The sequence below is a fragment of the Zingiber officinale genome, chromosome 1B (genome assembly GCF_018446385.1).
Source record: "Zingiber officinale cultivar Zhangliang chromosome 1B, Zo_v1.1, whole genome shotgun sequence".
In the NCBI taxonomy this organism is placed as follows: domain Eukaryota; kingdom Viridiplantae; phylum Streptophyta; class Magnoliopsida; order Zingiberales; family Zingiberaceae; genus Zingiber; species Zingiber officinale.
The window spans coordinates 150,711,994-150,727,256 of NC_055986.1; the positions used below are offsets into that span (position 1 = coordinate 150,711,994).

Below are 15,263 nucleotides of genomic sequence, written 5' to 3' on the forward strand. Positions count from 1 at the left end.
GAATTTTAATATTTTTGGGTGGTTGAACTGCATTTTATTTGACAGGCTCTCTTACATTTATGGCTTGCACTTCTTGAATTTTTGAAGGAGATTCCATCAAACTTTTGTTCGACCATTCATGGAGTTTCAATGTCACTTGATCAATTAATATATATGATTCATCTACACTCTTGTCCATAAAAGAATCTCCAGCTGATGAATCTAACAAACATTTATCTGAGAAAGAAATTCCCCTATAGAATATGTGCAGGGTCAGCCATTTTTCTAAACCATGATGAGGACACTGTCTTTGAAGACTCTTGAATCTATCTCATGCTTCAAATAGTGATTCTCCATATGCCTGAGCAAAATTGGTGATACAATTCCTCATATAAATTATTCTACTTAGAGGAAAAAAATGATTCAGAAATTACTTCTCCAATTGTTCCTAACTTGTGATGCTTTGAGGATGGAGAGAATATAACCAAGTTCTTGCTTTATCCTTGATGCTAAAAGGAAATGTCATCAATCGAACTGCATTTGCTGACACTCCTTCACAATTCACCATATCACAAAGTTCTAGAAATGTCTCAAGATGTAGATAAGGACTTTCTGATACTTCTCCTCCAAATTTGTGACCTTGTATTATGAAGATTAACTTTGGGTCTAGTTGAAAACTTTTCGCTTCAATATGAGTTTGCACAATGGGAGATAAAAATCTTGCAGAAATGGGTGCAGAGAAATCTCTTAAGGACCTGCTTGACATGTTAGTGCTCATAGTATCTAAAAAAAATTATAAGAAAAACCAAAAATACAGAATTAAAGACAAGAAAGAAAATACATAATAAAAACTAGAAAGAAAATGCAAAAAGAAGAAGAAAAATGTCTAGAGTAACTCATATGCTAATCAACTAATGTTAATCGAAAACAGTCCCCGGCAACGGCGCCAAAAACTTATTACGAACCGCAAGTGTATAGTTACGTCGTCAGTAATAAAAAGATATCGTATCCACAGGGACTGTTGATTAAGTACTAGTTAACTTCGCACGGTGAATTATCTAGACAAACGTAAGATTGGTTAGGGAAAAAAGTAAGAGAAATAAAAGAGAAATGAAAGAAAGAAAGAAAAGAGTGTAAATGAATGAAGGGGAATAGATGCTAGGATTTCAATTTCCTTGTAATGCTAGGTGTTGATACATAGATTGCTTAGTTTCTATCCTCTATGTTCATGCTCTTGTAGGAAGTTAGATTCATTACCAACTCTCCCCTGCAGTGGATAAGCTGACATGATCTACTACTCTGTATCCTATGCTACTAAATGGTAATGATTCCCATGAAGTTCGTTTAATGGGGCAACCCTGTCACGATGACCCGCGGTCATACAATACAGAAATACACTAACACACAATAATATAGAAATAGAAATAGAGATTACGCCCGATGCCCTATTTCCTTGTGGAGATTTGCTTCTCCTTTCAAGGTAATACCCTAAACACCCGTTTAATGGGGCATCCCTGTCACGACGCCCCGCGGTCATACGATCTAGGGTATTCCCCCTACGGGATTAACAATTCTACACAACCATTTGATAAAACATGCAAAAGATATAATCAAGATTCACACACACATCACATCAAACATGAACAAGACATCAACAAGTCATTGAATAGAATCATGGCAAATCTACATAGTTTTACATCATCCATCACATCACAAATATTTCCTACATCCTAGATCTGGAGATCTACTCCATTGCAAGAGAATAGATCCAAGAAACAAGACGTAAAGCAATCTACAACTCAAGATATAAGGAGAAGAGAAGAGAAAGCTTATCCATGTAGCGCTGGTCTTCTTGGATGCAATCCTTGCTCCAGAGGTGGACGAATCGGCGAAGGATGGAAGATCTAGGGTTCCCCCAAGGGGGAGAACCCTTACACAAGCAATGGGGAAGAGCCCCAAGCCAAAGATCACCCAAGATCAGAGAAAAGGGGAAGAAAACTCCTTTTATAGGCTAGGCACGGGCACCACACGGCCCGTGACACGGTCGTGTGGCCTTCACACGGCCATGTGCACTTCCCTCTCGGTAAATGTGACACGGCTGTGTAGATTCACACGGCCGTGTACTGCTTCAGCACTGGATGGCCTACACGGCCATGTGGCACACACGGCCTAGCACATTTTGGCCTCTCAAAATATTGCACAGCCGTGTGGACTTCACATGGTCATGTTCCACTTGGTCTCTAGAAAGCTTGCACAGCCGTGTGAATCTACACAGTCGTGTTCTGGAGCTACTTCAAAAGTGGCACGGTTGTGTGAATCCACACAGCCATGTGTTGCCTTGGCTATAGTCTGATGGCACGGTCGTGTGGTCCACACGGCCAAAGTCTTCTTCTTCTATGGAAATGTGACACGACCATGTCATGGCCGTGCGGTTCTCACACACCCCTTACATGGCCCTTGTCATAGCTCTAATGTCTATGTTTCATTTCAACGTCTTTTACACCATCAAGATGGGGTTTTCTCTGGTTTAAGTTTCATCAAAGTTGTAGATCTTGAAGTTATCTACAAATCTGTGTAAAGAACAGCCCAAAATTCCAACCGAGCACAAGTTATGGACATTCACACGGCCTCAACACGCCCCCCACACGGCCATGTGATCTCCACACGGCCAGAACTTGGAAGAACTTAGTTTTCGCATGCCCGTGACACTCTGGAAGCTCTAGACTTTATTTAAGCTCCGTTTTTGCTCCAAATCGTGTCCTATCAATCAAAAGAAGCAAAGAGTAGATCTCTAAACAAAATATAATGGAAGTATGACATATAAAGAAATAGGGTATAATAAACATAGATTATGCTAATGAAATACAAGTAGAAGTGCATCAAAGTATGCATAAAAGTGTATATAATCTACACACATCATCATCGGAGGTGCACCGATGTGGCCTAGCATTTGTGGATGAGTCACCTAGGGAGGTGGCTAAGGTTAAGATCTCTTGGGGGAGCTCTAAGAGTCAAGTTGGGACCCATGGAAAATGGATCTCAAGTTGGTTTTACTTGAGAGTCTAGGTTGGGTCATGGAATGTGTCAAGTGGTTTGGAGACAGACTTGAGTCTCAAACCTAGGGTTTTGGCACAATTGAGTTGTATTTCATTCTTAGAAATATGACATTAGGGTCATATAGCATGATAATTGATTTTGGATGTATAGATGTCATATAAACCAATGCTAGGGATGCATTGTGGGTGAGTATGGGCAAATACATCAAGAGGAAGCCAAAACTAGGACTTTAGGTCAAGGTTCAATTGAATCATTTAGCTAGTTTTAGATTTTGTGTCAATCTTGGGATTGGTAAGAGATACATTTTTGAATGTATTTTTCCCAAGTAGACATGGGTAAAATAGAGCTCTCCACAAAATTTGAAAATTTTTGGATGTCTGTGAAATTATTGGCGCATTTCTGAAATTGGGTTAGAAATGTTGAAAATGAGCTGAAAAGGGGTGCCAGTCGACTGGTACAGTTGTCAGTCAATTGGTAACAGTGAAAATTAGACACAGAATGGTTTTGTGTGTTGTTTCAATAAGGGCAGTCGACTGGGGCAGTCGACTGATACGAGTTTGAAACTATTTTCAGGATTGGTTTGTATTCGGGTCAACTCGTTGAGGTGTATGAGATCCATGGGGGATGAATACACGAGTTTAGGGTCAATTTGGTGACAAGTTTTCAACAATTGGGACATTGTTGGAGAACTTTTTGGATGTTAGGCAAAGGGGGAGAAGTAAGGTTTAGTTGGGAAAACCTGAAAATACCTTTGCGGTAATGGAAATCCTAACTCATTAGGGAGCTTAGGTGTAGGGGGAGCCTTGCGATAGGTTCTTAAATAGCCCTGTGGTAAAATCCTAGCTCATTGGGGAGCGTAGGTGTAGGGGGAGCCTTGTGATAGGTTCTTAAATAGTCCTATGGTAAAATTCCTAACTCCTTAGGGAGTATAGGTGTATGGGGAGCTTTGGGATAGGTTCCAATGCATGTTGCATTGTTTCGGCTGTATAAGTCTAAGTGTGTAGCTTTGGTAACGTAAGTCCATTCGACGGTGTAAGTCCAAGTGTGTAGCCTTGGCATTGTAAGTCCATTTGTTTTAGCATGTTTATTTGCTATTTGTTTTCCCTAAGTTAAACGTATTGCCAAACATCAAAAAGGAGGAGATTGTTGGAGCAATCCCAATGGTCCGTGCGACCATGTGTGTTGGTATTTTGGCAAAGGGTTTAAGTTATGTTAACCCTTGTATTTGATATGTGTATGTGAGTGTGCAAGTTTGCAGGATACACATGTGACTCAGGTTGACGGCTTCGGGTCCGATGAAGGATGGAGCATCGAGGGATCATGGACAAGGCAGCAAGGACAAGGGCCGAGGGAAGTGACTTCGAGGCATACGCGAAGGATGGCATTGGAGACGAGCCGCGGGCTTGAATGCATCCGAGGGACTAGAGCCAAAGGAAGTAGGCTTGAAGGCAAGAGGTCGAGGCTGTGAAGGAAGCCTCAAATGAGTCGTAAGGGTGAGGGTCCGAGTGCTGAGAGATTGTACTCGGGTACCAGTCGACTGATAGTTTCACCAGCCGACTGGTGCAGTCGACTGGGAGCGAACAGAATGTTTCTGTTCGCTCAACCAGTGTGGAGCAGCTGACTGCTAGTTTTAGCAGTCGACTGATATCGAGTCGTTGGGATGTAACGGTCAAATTTCCACAGAGGGTAGTCGACTGATGGTTTTAGCAGTAGACTGGTAAGCGGGGTTTTCAACCGACCTATATAACCAAGGCTTGGAAGCTTGGTTATCTCTGACAAAATTGGACTTGGTTAAAGTCTAATTAGTAGTCTACAAGTGCTCAAGAGTTTCTCTTGTGTCCAAGAGGTCTTGGTGAGTTTGTGGTGAGGTTTCTCCACCCACAAGGAGGTTTGAGCTAGCCGGAGTTTGCCGGGGACTAATCCACCGACAGATTGAGGGATCATCCACCTTACAGACAGCTGTGGAGTAGGAGCAAGCTATCTCCGAACCACGTTACATCGACGTGTCAATTGGTTTGCTTGTCTTTCTTATTTTTAGTCTTTAGCTTTCATATTTGTAGTTAACATTAGATTTCTACTGCGCATACTAACAAGTGTAGGAAGAAAGCGAGTATTTGGGGGCGCCGTCAATCCAACCCCCTTCAAGCCGGCCACCGATCACCCCAACAGCATCTATATGCTGTACTGCTTGACACCGAGGCTCGGGATGACAATGATGTAGATCTTCCCAAGGCCCTTTAGGGGGCTGAACAGGTCCCACCGGACGTACCGCTGTCGGAACCGGCGCAGAAGTGTTGACGTCTTTCCTACCGACAACCTAAGCTTCTTCCACATTAATGAACTTTGAAGCTCTCTCGATTAATATAGCAAAATTGGTAGGAGAATTCCTAACCAAATCCTTGAAAAAATCATTGTCATTAAGCCCCTGGGAGAAGGTGCGTACCAAGTGTTGGAACCCCAAGGTTGTTTTGATGTGATCAACAAGTTAAGTTAGGTCCTGTAATGTTTTAACCTTGTGTCTAAGTGTGTAGGAGCTTAGGGGCACAGGGAGTCGAGCAAAAGACGTAGCTAAAGAGAAGGACGACACGGGAGGGAGTCGACGGGCTCGGTGCGTCTAAGGTACGAGGCGCTGCGAAAGAGTACACGGGCGGACGAGAAGGAGGCGCGCGGTGTTTCTGAGGGACGAGAAGCCGGAGCGGAAGGTTGCTCGAGAAGGCTGAAATTGGGTTCAAGTGAGCCTTATTTCGGTTGGCCAAATTTACCTAAGCGAGCGAAACCGGAGTGGAAGACCCGGACCGAGGCGAGCAGCACCGGAGCAGAGGGATCGGACCAAAAGTCAACTTTGTTGACTTTAGTGGTCCAGGTGCCTGAACCATCCGAGCGCCCGAAGCCATTCCGGGCACTCGGAGTTGAACTTTGACCAGGATCGTGTCAAACGTGATCCATTGCGAAGGGGATAAAAGTTTATCCCCTCCCAAGTGCCTGGAACCCTTCTAGGCGCTCCGACCAAGGCCATAAATACAACCTTGATCCAGAAGCTTCACATCAACTCAAGAATTCTGTATTCCAACACTTGTGCACTTCCTTGTTAGTTTAGCTTTTGGTTTTTGCGCTTTCACTACTGTAAGAGGCTTCTCCGCTTGAAGGAGATACTAGTGCGACACTTTTCTTGGATTAACAACCTCCCGGGTTGTAACCAAGTGAAAACCCTTTTCCTCTTCTTTTACTTTCTGTTTAGTTAAATTATTTATGCAAGTGTTTTGTTGAAAGTTCGGGAAAGGTTGTGCTTTTAATTTTTGAAGGGTTATTCAACCCCCCTTCTAGCCAGCCGCCGCGGTCCAACAAGTGGTATCAGAGCCAGGACGCTTCAAGAGGACTAACCGTCGATCGAAGCAAAGACGATGGTCGGACCAAGCATATACCTGCCGAAGTTCGAAGGGGAATTCGCTACATGGAAAAAGCGAATGCATGTATTTTTCAAAACTGACTTTGAATTACTTCTTATAATGGAATTTAGTTTTGTAGCACCGGAGGACAAAGAAAAATATCAATGGACGAAAAAGGAGCAGGCCAACTACATGGCAAACGGCAAAGCAGAGTACAATCTGCTGAGCGTTCTTCCGCCACAAGAAGTCAACCGAATCGGCAACTACGACTCCGTGAAGGAACTTTGGGAGAAGTTCCTTGAGCTACACAAAGGGATGCCCGAAGCCAAGGTCGCAAGATGGGATCTACTTCGCAACCAGCTCACCAACCTGCGACTTGGAGAAGATGAAACAACTGCGTATCTTCACTCGAGAGTTAAAGAGCTTATCACCGAACTTTCAAATCTCAGAGAAAAGGTAAGTAACCGAGATTCGCTAAGATACGCACTAAATTTTTTTCCTAGAAATATGAAATGGGCATCACTAGTAGATGCTTTTTATATTTCTAAAGATTTAGAAAAAATTACTTTAGAAGAATTATTCTCGACATTTGAAGTACATGAATCAAGATGTGCAGGTACGAAGGAGTCCAAGCACAACGTTGCCTTCAAAGCATCGAGAGACGAACATGAGTCAGAGTCCTCTCTCGACGACGAGGAAATGGTTATGATGGTAAGACGTCTCAAGAAACTTTGTAAATCTAAAAATACTAACCATCCGCAGGGTAGAAAAAAAAGGACGATCCACAGCTACCACTGCAACGAAGAAGGGCACGTCAAGGACAACTGCCCCAATCTGAGGAATAAGGACAAGGACAAAGGTAAGAAGCCTGTCCAAAAACACAAGGTTTTAAAGGTGACGTGGGACGATACGTCATCCGAATCGAAAGTTGAGGCCTTCTCCGGACTTGCATTAATGGCAAGTCATCAAGACGACGACTATGAGTCAAGTTCTTCCGAAATGAGCATCGAGAGCATCGATGAAGGGGGAGCTACGGCAGTTCAGGGGGAGACACGGATAACGAGATCGACAAGGTAAGTCAGGTACGATCTCTTCCTCCCGATAAACTATTTAAGTTTATTAAATTGTTAACTAAAGATTGTTGTAAATTAGAAAAATAAATTAAAAATTTAAAAGTGATATTAGCTAAATCTTGCCCTTTAGAAGAGTTAGACAAATTAAAATTAGAAAATGATAATTTAAAAATACAAGTAAATAACTTGACAAATCGTGCATGCTCATCTAATACAAATGTTAGAAAATTTAATAATCTAAATTGGTATTTTAGATACCACAAGAGACAAATTAAGAATATCTTAAAAAGGTATGTCCCTAAGAAATTTTTAATCAATCAAGTAGGCTGGAACCTATATTAGGTTCTAAAATCCTGTTTAACTTGAATTATTAATTAGATTTAGAGCTTTCAGCGAGAAAATTAGACATTAATTTTTTTTTTGTGAGATTTTGTCAAAAAAAAAAAAAATAATAATTGTTACTCTAATAATTAATAATTAAGAAAACTTAATACCTCACAACTACTTAGAAATCCATATATTAAAATAAGTCCTAGAAAGAAAAAGCATAATGATGATATCACTAGGACGTTAGGCCGTGGAATAAGAATTGATCAGGATTCTAGACAACGTAAAAAATGATTTATTATATGTTTATATTTTATTTTATGTTTTTCTTTCCAGTATGTAATAATCTATTACAGATGAGCATACGAAATCGAACGATCCAAGCAAATCAGTATTCATCCTCTTTAGTGACGCCACCAGTCCCAACATAACCTTCCTATATCAAACATCCAATATGACATAGAAACACGACAACTTGTGTTGGCGTGTTTGATTCATTATATTAGCAAGCAAGCAACAACATATAATTAATATAATTCGACAATAAGATAATTAATTAATTATTATCTCATCAGCACTTGTTGAATGGTATCCCTTAAGATTCCTTTGACAACTCAATCAAAGACACAACAACAAACATTATAGTACTAAAAAGCATATTAATTATCCACTTTAATATAAAAGATTTACAATTTGATTAATATAGAATTCAATAAAGTGGTTTGCTAGTTAATAATTCTATGTGAGCTAGTTGTGCTAATGAACACTTTATGCTAGTGACTAATCTCTGTCATGGATTAATTTAATGGCCATCTGAGATTTTCAATTAATAGATTGATTATCACAATCACCTCGATGCAAGATGCTCCCTTGAATTATTTAGGGTTGATGGATCAAAATATGCTCTCGAGTCGTTGCATCATGTTTGACATTATGCGGCCTAATCGCGTGGAGGATAATATTCTTAAGTCTTATAAGTATTTTACTTCATTTTATTTGCACAATATAGTTAAATAAAGATATTGTTACCACCAATAATTTCACCTCTCTAGTATCCACAATCTGCAATTCATGATCCGATAACCCATTAGGGGTTGGAAGCACAAGGCTATAAATAATGTAGGTCCGTAATGATGAGAGGAGGTATGTTTTTGTTACATTAACCCTAACTCTAATCCTCTTTCTCTTCTATATTATATTTTTCTTTCTCGATCCCATGATGACTCAGACATCAGAATGACCTCGCAAGGGTAACTCTAGGCGAGCCATCCAAGTGATTAAGATGATTCAATTGCTCCTATAGCTGAAATACGATGAGGACTTAATTATTATGTATGTAGTAACATGGACAACTCCATGATATATCATAATCATATGAAAAATAATTGAACATGAATCAAAGCATATTGAATCGGAAAAAATTGACAAAGATTGTTAAATAATCCCTTCATTTAACACCCTTCTCAAACTGAAAGTGTTGCATAAACCATCGAACTAAAAGAAGGTGATCAGATGCATAGATTTCTTCATAGTACTAAAATTGAATTAGATCACATAACTAGCTCAAAATGAGCTACACCAACTTCGACCGATGAGACATCTACAACAAGTTCACAAATGCATGAGTAACGACAATGATCTAAAAAGTTCACACTAGTTGCGAGTGACATAGCCAATCACATAAGGCTTCTTAAGAGATTGAAGAAAGCCCTAACGAGAATCTTGTTCGCAAGGATTTTAGCCTTGGTGTATAGCGACGATCTAGAGAAAGAAAGAAAAAAAGAGACTGCGCAAGAAGAATGACTAGTGCAAAAGTATTTTATGCTCTTGGCTTATTCAATTCAAACTTAAATCTAGTTTCTAGCTTTACTTGACTAGCTCTTCCACCCTGAACAGCTAATTAACAGCAAGAAAAATAAAACAGGATTTTCAAGTCTCTCCTCTCTTCTAATATTCTTCTTCGCGGTTCGATCATCGAGGTCTTCCTTCTGGGTGACTTCGTTTTTCGTTACATGCTCCAATCCTTCAAGAAAAAGTGAAAAGGTTGATGCAAAAGGACTTTAGTCCAAAATATCAAATGGCTTTTGACATGACTATGGAAACATGATAAACCCTACCCTAAACCCTCAATTATTCAATTATAGGGGCATGCCATCTTCTACATCTATAATTGAAAAAGTGTGACTCAACCAACATAAAGCATAACTTTTCCTTTGGCATGGTGTTATTGATGTCCTATGATATTTTTATTTATTTATTTATTTATAAAGACCTTTCTCATAGGCATTTTTGCATGATTCTTTTGTTTTGGTCAATCTTTTCATGAATCTTTTGAACTTGTTAATCCTTTTCTCCAACACTAGTTGAATACTGAAGGTTGGCGTTCTTCAATTGATTTGATTTGATTTGATTTTGTACCTTTGATTCGATAATTAATTCGAGTGGATTATATCGTAAATGCAACTTAGTTTGATCCATGTACACAAGTTGATATATAATAAACAAGTAGGAAAATTGGATCAACTCATCTAATTTTCATTTTTGAAGAAAAAGAACTTTTGCTAAGGAAATTTGCACTTATAAAAAGAAATTATTCGCAAATCTTTCTTATATGGCTTGATGAAAACAATCGGAAAAACGTCATATAGGTAATAATACCAATGACTAAAAAATGAACATTTTCTTACGAAATTTATCAATCTTGTTGGACCCAAGCAATATACAAATGGATGTCTTTTGAAAAAACATGACTTGCACTCCTTTCCTACCAACTTCATTGCCTCACATTGTTCAAATTGTCGTGAAACCTAGGCAAGTATAGATAAATTGGTTATGTGCCAATATATCGTAATTTTTGAACCCGATGTAGAGGGGACAAACTTTTTGGATGACCAATTCGATTGTATATACACTAAAATTCAAGAGCTGAATATTAGTCGAAAAATTGACAATCCAAGTGAAAAGAAGAAAGGCATTGATGGGGGCGTCTCTATTGTTGATCCTTCTTTAGTAAGGGCAAAGGGTTGTGGAAAACGATTGAAATCTTCAAAAGAGACGTCGACCTCAAAATCCAGGCTATGTCGTGGATGCGGTCATCGAGGTGTCTCACACGACAAGCGCAACTGTCCATTATTACAGGAGCAAGCAGTGTCAAGCCCTTCTTCTCACGTCTCTGCTCGACACTGCCCTAGCCGTCATCGAGTTGTGCCCTAGCATCGTCGCCACCCTTCTCTGTCCCGGCTTGGCACCACACTGGCGTTTGGATTTCACCAGAGAGGAAGCTTCGGACCTGATTTGGGGTACGACGTGTTTGGTATCAGACTTGTAAGGATCTTATCGCACTTTCTGTATTGGTATATTGTGCTTAATTGGTTGACCGATCTTTGTAGCTTCAGCCATTTCTATTGAGGGCGATCCACAGATCAGGTCACTGTTTTTTCAATAGCGAATCCCTCCGGTCGTGAGCCATCAGTGAACATTATCGAATAGGTGAGTATTGGCTTAGGTGATTGATTATGCTTATTTCAAGTCCTAATTTGAATGAATTAGTTAGAATTGATTGAGGAGTTAGATGATCCAATTAGGGTTTATAATTGGATTTGGATTTCGGTTAGTTTCTCGGGTATTTGATCTAGCTAATTAATTTATATGTAATTAGCTAAATCTGAACATCATGTATTACAAGACGTTGATTCGAGACGGTATCTCAACGTAGGATCTATTTCGGATACAATCTACATTGGAGGTGGGTACCTTGACTTATCTATTTTGATATGTCATGTTAATATGCTTAGTAATATTTAACGAGTAGTAATATTTATGTTCATTTTTACATCGGTATGTCATTATCTATTACCTGAGCATGTTGTATTTATTTTCTGTTTTTGCATTCATGTTCCTTTGATTATTTATGTCCTTAAGGTAATGACATATCATGTCTTATTATGTTTAGGACCTAGATTTATTCTACCGTACCTAACCTGTGTACCTAGGATATTCTATTTGATCGATATACCTTTTGGTACACATTATATAGAGATGGATAGGATCAGGATATTTCCTTGCTTAGTGTCATGCACCATCTTGCATGATTGCATGCTGAGCGATTGACAACTCCATTATTGTTGAGCACATCGCCAGTTACATGAATCTGCACACACAACCACTCATGGGTTAGTGGTTTTTATTCAGGCAGGGTGTGTTGCAGCATGTTGCTCTGTTTGGCTCCGCTAGTCCGTTCATGGGTAGTGGTGATGTAGTGTGGTAGCCGACAGGGATCACTCCTCTAGACTAGCTCAGGGAGATGAGAGCATTGAGCTCCCCTATTTATGATTTGGGGTAGGAGAGTAGGTGTACTCTGACAGCATCTCGTCCACTCGGCCGCTCAGGAGCAGTGATGGCAGAGTGCACGGTTGTCATAGCCCTACCCACTCGGTCTCACCATCGTGTGTGAGACGGCTGACTGGCTTCAAGGGTGACCAGGACATGTTGCATCATATGCATTGACTGCATTTATTGCTTGTGTTTGCTGTACTTTTTATGCTGCATATTTGGTGGATGCATATGTTTGACATACATACAGGATTTATGATACTCTGGGTTTGACGACCTTGTTATCCCTATCCCAGGTCCTGGTTAGTACAAATACTCCTTTTCCTTACAGTTTTATATTTTTCATATGATATATCCAGGAGACTGTACTCATAATTATTGCTATTAGTTATTTTCTTACTATGCATGTCAGTAGTTATCCACTGAGAAGTTGATTCACCCCGTTGATATTACTATTTGAGGTTGAGGCTGTCTGGAGGATTTCCAGTCGCTAGTCCCCCCCCCCCCCCAGATTGCAAGGATTTTTCATTTTGGATCTTTGCCTTGGTTTCCTTATTATGTTATCGTCTATGTTTTCATACTTGTATCTTTTTGGCACTTGGATATTGTATGGTCCTTTATTATCAATGGGTTTTCATTTGGTATATCTTTGTACATGCCGCTCGGACGGCAGAAGAGGTAGGTTTGGATGTATGCTAATGATTTGAGTTTTATGGGTGTAGTTGAGTAGGATATAAGATTTGAGTTTTATGGGTGTAGTTGAGTAAGATATTTGAGATGATTTCCTTATCCTTACTTAGGTTGGTTTTTATTATTAAACCGTGTGATTGTCACTTTCATTTTATTGTATGTTTCCATTCGTGTTGGTCGTGTATGGTTATGTTATTTTCTTTATTATATTTGTTCTGGCCGTACTGGCTAAGGTATATGTGGCCCTGAGGGCAATGTAGAAATGGTTCATATTGTCATCCGTACAGGGGAGATGTTGCCAAATTTCTTCTGGCAGGGACTACCTAAGGCGTGACATTTGCCCCATACGGAGAGTTGCTCCGCTTGGTCTTCTTTCCCCGATCACCTATCGGTCGCCGGGGTTGCAGGTTGCGGTACTGGCCGATCGGCTATCTCTTGTTGTTGTTGCTGCTCCATCATTTTTGCTGCTCGCGCTTGCATAAGCATCTCCAACTCCTCTTGCGTGAGCGTCACGGTAGTTAGTCATCCAGCGTCTTCCATTTCCTCGGCTCGGATTCAGGTGACGTTCTCATAGACGGCGCCAAATATGATCCTATCCGAAAGTCGGGGAAGTGGATGCTGGGGACGTAGCGCTCCTACTAACCTCCGAAGGACTTCGCTCCTACCTGCAACACAAGCAATGTCAGTGCCGAGCCAGGGAAGGGGTCCCCGACAATGGTCCTCCGACGCTCAAGTCAGTCTCCCGCGAGGCAAGAAGCAAAGGGAACTGTAGATCAACTGTAGAGATCGCGAGAAAAGCATATCTCCGCCGATGCCTGGACCCCCTCCCTTTATATAGGGCTCCTGTAGCGTGTGTGCACCCTTCTTAAAGTGGGCATGTAATCCCAAGCTTTTCCTGAAGAGACATGTCAATAAAGTATTTCTAACATAGTACCTTAATGGGTCGAGCATATCTCTGAAGTGACAGTGGAAACTTCCGCCGTACGATCTTCTGTCTGACCATGCCGCCCGTCGGCGGTACTAAATCCCAAAAGGATATTGAGGATATCTTGTTGTGTCTGTTTCTCAGCCGAACAGAATGGCCGCTCGGCTGAGAATTCCCTGTCCCAGTGTCGTCCGTTGCTGGGCCGAGCGGGATGGCCGCTCGGCGGGAGTCACCGTTGTCTGACTGATGAATCTACTACTTGGCTGAGCGGGGTAGCTAGCCGCTCGGCCGATACTTCCACTGTTTGGTTGCTGTACGTGTACCTAGACCGAACGGGCTAGCTGCTCGACTATAGTAGCGTTGTTCACGTGTGGTTCGCTCGGCCATGACTCTACTCCGTTGATTTGGGCATTGATGTAAGGTTGAGTGGGGTAGCCGCTCGGCTCGCTTCTGCAGACACCTGGCGTTCATTCCTGTCTTGACCGTCTTAGCTCAGCTGGTGGCTGAGCTAGTAGTGATGTCGGATCAGGCCTTTCATATCTTGGTCGGATGAACCACTCCCCCCCCCCCCCCCCCCCCCCCCGACCAATAATAGTGGGGCGTTGACTACCTTAACTTTGACCTCCATTCTGACAAAGACCTTTCCTAAAGAGGGCTCCTTCTTATCGTCGCGCCACATGGCCCTTCTTTTATATATATGAGTTGTTTAAGTTTAAATTGTTAACTTTCTTTCTTTTATTAAATTGCATTTAAGTCCTACTTTTTAAAAATCATTATGACCTTATAGAAAGTAGGATTTAATTGTCAGCTAAGTAAAATAAATATATCGTGTGTCAAATACATTGCATTAGTTTTTATAATCTATTTATGTTATATCAAAGTAGATCTGGTAGACGGATATACACTATACTTATATACTTCTAAAATCCTCTCTACATCCAATTGTCCTTTCTTGGGGAGTCTCAATCATTCTTGAGACCTAGGTGTAAAAAAATTTTAATATTTTTTAAATAAATCTTGAGGCCCTAGGTGAAAATAAAATTTTAATATTTTTTAAATAAATATTATTAGAAACATTTAATTTTATTACTTATAATAAAAGGTGGAATTTGTCACCCTGACAACCCAACACGACCAACCCTACGACCAAGGGCGTAGCTAGTACTGGGCTGCACTGTAGCCCAGTGCAACCCAGCAACTTTTAATACACTAATCCCTATTGTTTTTTTGCCGCCCAATGTAGCTCCACATCGAGCCTAGTGCAGCAGGCACTAAACCTTAAACCAAGTGATTTTTTCGTCGCCCTCCTCCTCTGGCACGAAGTACACATTGAGGCGGTGACCATCGCCACCTTCAGCACATCATCTCCTTCTTCAGCCACCGGTTCTCCTCAGTCAGCCACTTGCAATAGCTTTTCAAGCATAGGTAAGTCACGTAAGTGGTAATCTCCATCTCCATCTTCTTCATCCTTCGTCAAAATCCAACCTTTCCAGT

General features: G+C 40.9%; 1 non-coding gene across 1 annotated transcript; it reads left to right on the forward strand.

Moving 5' to 3' along the window:
- The first annotated feature begins 266 nt into the window (after window positions 1–266).
- LOC121993709 lies at window positions 267–372 on the forward strand. The gene has a single exon (XR_006115373.1). It is a non-coding gene; the product is annotated as a small nucleolar RNA R71 (small nucleolar RNA).
- The last annotated feature ends 14,891 nt before the right edge of the window (window positions 373–15,263 follow it).